This window comes from Rhincodon typus, chromosome 15, assembly GCF_021869965.1.
Source record: "Rhincodon typus isolate 14 chromosome 15, sRhiTyp1.1, whole genome shotgun sequence".
NCBI classification, from domain to species: domain Eukaryota; kingdom Metazoa; phylum Chordata; class Chondrichthyes; order Orectolobiformes; family Rhincodontidae; genus Rhincodon; species Rhincodon typus.
Window position 1 is genome coordinate 189,431 of NC_063346.1, and position 5,156 is coordinate 194,586.

A 5,156-nucleotide genomic window follows, 5' to 3' on the forward strand; every position below is an offset into this window, starting at 1 on the left:
TGTGGGCTGCATTCTCGCGTGACCTTCTTCTCTTGCCCTCTCTCCCTCTTCCTCTAACCATTGACTTAGGAACATAGTAACGGGAGCGGGCTGTCAAGAACCATCGAGCACGCCCTGCCGTTCAACTTAATCATGTCTGATTGAAACTTCGATGCCTTTTGACTCACCCCATCCCCACCTGGACCTCACCTACCCCTCGCATTGCTTCCAGTCTCCCCTTCAGCTAGATCTCTCCTCCTGCCTCAGCTCTCACACGGAGGTCGTGGGCTCCATCTGGTGTCAGATGTTGCTCTGTGCAGCTCCTCTAAACTGCACCGATCAACCTGTGCCACTAGAAAACGTCAGGTCAGTTATTTATTTTACATTTGGGGATTATTTTAGTTTATTTAATTTTTGAAGTTATTTCAGCGAAAACATATCACGGGACATGTATAATGTGGTATCTCAACGTGCACATGGGAAGATGAGTAGCCTCATGGTAACAATATTGGACTGTGATTGAGAGGCTCGGGGTAGTGTTGTATTGCTCGAGTGGGTCAAGTCAGTGGGTAGAATGTCAATTTGATTTAATAAATCTGGAATTGAAAGCAGCTCTCTGTAACGATGACCACAAAACTACCATTGTTAGTCCTGGTTCAATATGTCCTTCAGGGAAGGAAACTGCCGTCCTTACCAGGTCTAGTCTATATGTGATTCCAGACCCACAGCAATGTGGTTGACTCTTAACCACCCACTTACGTGGCTGAGAGACAGTCAAGGGAAGTTAGGGATGGGAAGTAATTTCCAGGCTGGCCATATCTCATTAAAAAGCAAAACACAGTTTTATGGTTGCAAAATGTCTAAGGAAACAAACACAAATGTTAGATTTCACACTAATCTGATGAAGGGAGCCACTGGAATAATGGTTTCTGGGGTGATGGTAGATTCTGTCTTGTTGGAGATGGGGTGGCAGTCAGTATGTGGTGAACAATGTGTGACGGTCAGTGGTCAGTGTTTGGTAAAGTGCAGTGTCAGTGCGTGGTGGTGTGCAGTGCTCACCGGGTCACTAGTAGTCACTATGTGATGGTCAGTGGGTCACTGGAGGTCAATGTATGTTGGTCAGTGATCATTGTGTGTTGGTCACTGTGTGGTGGTCATTATGTGGCAGTCAGTGTATGTAGTGTGTGTTGGTCAATATCATGGAATAATTGAGTCATAGAAATCTATAGCACAAAGAACCTTTGGCCCATCAGGTCTGTGCTGATCAAAAACAACCACCCAACTATTCTAAGATAACACAGTGTGGAGCTAGAGGAACACAGCAGGCCAGGCAGCAAGAGAGGAGCAGGAAAAATAATGTTTTGTGTCGGGACCCTTCTTCTTCTCCAGCTCCACACTGTGTTATCTCTGACTCTAGCATCTGCAGTTCTTGCTATCTCTGACCCAACTATTCTAATCCCATTTTCCAGCAGGTGGCCCAAAGCCTTGTATGCCTTGGCATTGCAAGTGTTTCTGAATCAGAGGGCATAATCTCCAACTTAAGGGATGCCAATTTAAGACTGAGATAAGGAGGAATTTATTCTCTCAGAGCATTGAGACTTTTTGGAACTCCTTGCCACAGAGAGCTGTAGGGGCAGAGTCCTTGTGTATATTTAAGGCTGAAATGGATAAATTCTTGATCAGTAGGAGAATGAAGGGTTATGGGGAGAGGGCATTAAAGTGGGCATAGGGGTTTTGGATCAGTCATGTTCCTCTTGAATGGCAGAGCAAGCTTGAGGAGCTGAACAGCCTACTTTTATTTATTATGATCTTACATTGGCCCGATACTCTCCTATTTCTTCCTTGCATGCATCCCATTGCTCTGACACAGATCGACCTAAAAGTAACTTCTTGGTCCGCTCTAGCCAAATCATATCCACCTTATTAAAAACAGCCTTCCCTCCGTTTAGAAATTTGATTTCAGGCTCATCGTTGTCCTGTTCCAGACTTCACCTGACAGAAGAGCAGCACTTTGAAAGCTTGTGATTTCAAATAAATCTTTTGGACTACAGCCTAGTGTCGTGTGACTTCTGGCTTTGTCTAACCGGGTTCCACACCAGCACCTCCATATCATGGCTAATCCATAACAATCTTGAATCTATCAGAGTTATGATTGCAGTCTGCAAAGTACTCCGCCACTGATACTTGTACCACTTGCCTGGCTTCATTACCTAAAATTAAGTTCAGCCCCTCATTTCTTACTGTCTTTAAAAAAACTCTCCTGGATGCATTTTAAGAATTCTGCTCCAACTGAGCCTTTCACATTATGATTGTTGAGGACAGTTATGGAATATTATGTACAATTCTGGTTGCCCTTCTATAGGAAGGATGTTGTTGAACTTCAGAGGTTGCAGAAAAGATTTACAAGGATGTTGCAAGGGTTGGAAGGTTTGAGCGATAGGGAGAGGCTGAATAGGCTGGGGCTATTTTTCCTTGGAGTGTTGTGGGCTGAGGGGTGACCTTAAAGAAGCTTATAAAATCATGAGGTGCATAGATAAGGTGAATAGTCAATATCTATTCCCCGGGTGGGGGAGTCCAAAACTACAGGGCATAGGTTTAAAGGTGAGGGTGTTCAGATTTAAAAGGGACCTGAGGAGCAACTTTTTCAGGGGGTGGTACATGTATGGAATGAGCTGCCAGAGGAATTGGTGAAGGTGAGTACAATTACAGCAGTTAAAAGGCATCTGGATGGCTACATAAATGGGAAACCTTTAGAAGGATATGGACCAAATGCTGGCAAATGGGACTAGATTAGTTTAGGATATTTGGTCGGGTCATGGACGAGTTGAACCAAAGGGTCTGTTTCCGTGCTATATGACTCGATGAATACCCCAAGTAACACTGGGGGAAGAAATTCTGTACTAACACTTCCTTCTGACCATAGGGGAGTGTCCAGAGGATTGGAGGACAGCTAATGTTGATCATATTTTACAAAAAACATGGTAGAGATAGACCAAGGAGAAAGTAGTGAAGGAAGAAATTAATTTCCATTTAGACAGGCAAGGTTTGATCAGGGAATAGTTAGCGTGGTATTATCAGACCTATAACCTCATGAACTATCGGAGGATGGTCATGCCTAACAAATCTAGTGGAATTTTTCAAGGTGACCAAATGTTTGGATGAGGGTAGGGCAGTGGATGCAGATTATATGGATTTCAGGAAGCCCTTTGAGAAGGTGCCACATGGAAAACTGATAAAGAAGGTAAAAGTTCATGGGATCCAGGGTAACTTGGCAAGTTGAATCCAAAATTGGCTTAGTGACAGGAGACAGAAGATGATGGTGGAAGAGAGATAACAAGGTGTAGAGCTGGATGAACACAGCAGGCCAAGCAGCATCAGAGGAGCAGGAAGGCTGACGTTTCGGACCTAGATCCTTCTTCAGAAATGATGGTGGAAGGCTGTTTGACTGGAACCAAGTATGCAGTGGCATCCCACAGGTATCAGTGCTGGGTCCTTTATGATGTAAGAACAGGAGTAGACTCTTGTGCCTGTTTCACCATTCAACAAGATCTGTCGTCTAACTCTATATACTTGCTGTATCTTATAATAGCTTTGCTTAACAAATATTTATCTATCTCTGATTTAAAGTTAACAACTGATCTAACATCCATTGCGCCATTTGTGGAAGAGATTTCCAAACCTTTGTGTGTCAAAGTGCTTCCTAACATCTCTCCTGAACAGTCTGGCCCTAATTTTTAGACTATGCCCCTAGTTCTACAATCCCCAACCAGTGGAAATAGTTTATCTACCCAATCTTTTCCTGTAATTATCTTGATAACTTTAATCAGATCACCCCTTAAACTAGCAAATTTTAGAGAAAACAGGACCTCACCCAGCAGGTGGACTGCAGTGGTTCAAGAAGGGAGCTCACCATCTTCTCAAGGGCAACTAGGGACGGGCAATAAATGCAATTGTTCCTTTTTTGTTTTTTTTTAAAGTTCTACCCATGTAACTTCATTTGAGGAGCCTTCTAAGATGTCATCCCTCCTTGTAGTGGATGCTTTAGTCAATATTGTGAGACCTCCTCCTCTTTAACCTCCTTCTCAGTTCACCTGAAGACTATATCCTGGAATATTGAGCTGACAATCCTGTCCCTCTCTCAACCGTGTCTCAATGATAGCAATAACGTCATACCCCCGTGTTTTAATTTGGGCCCTCAACTCATCTGTCTTGTTCGTCAGATCACTTCAATTAAGATAAATATTACCAAACCTTGCCAAAATCCCTCTTCCTTACCTAGCCCAAAATTTCCATGCCTTCTTGACTCCTTTGCAGTCTCTTCGAACTTTGATCGTTCATCTCCCCCTGCTGAATCTTCTCTGTATCCTATCACTCTCCCACCCCCGCTAAGTTAGACCTTCCGCAACAGCATGAGCAACCTCCCCACAAGGATGCTGGTCCCATTCATTCTCAGGTGCAACCCATCCACCTTGTACAGGTTCCACCACTCTCAAAAATGGTCCCTATGTCCCTGAAATCTAAAGTCCTCTGCCCTAATCATCTCTCTAGTAACAAATTCATCTGGACTAACCTCCAATTTCTATACTCACAAGCACTTTGCACTGTAAGTAATCCAAAGATTACGACTTTGTGGGTCCTGTTCTTTAATCTACTTTCTACCTCCCTAAATTCCACTTTCAGGACCTTTTCCCCTTTTTCTAACTACATTGTTAGTACCACAATCTCAGTTTGTGCTCTTCCTGTAGAATGCCCAGTTATCATTCAATGACATCTCTGACCCTCATCCTTCTACACTCCATCGAGTACAGATGCAGAGTCCTCAACCAGTGGTCCTCAGTGTGTGGTGTCATTCCACAGTCTTGAGTATCATTTCTCAGTGTGTGGTGGCCAGTCTGTGGTGGTCAGTGTCAGTGGTGGTCAGTGTGTGGTGGTAGGTGTCAGTGCTGGTCAGTGTGTAGTGGTCAGTGTCAGTGATGGGGGGGTCAGGGTCAGTGCTGGTCAGTATGCAGTGGTCAGTGTCAGTGCTGGTCAGTGTGTAGTGGTCAGTGTTGATCGGTGTGTAGTGGTCAGTGTCAGTGTGTAGTGGTCAGTGACAGTGTTGGTCAGTGTGTAGTGGTCAGTGTCAGTGCTGGTCAGTGTCAGTGCTGGTCAGTGTGTAGTGGTCAGTGTCAGTGTTG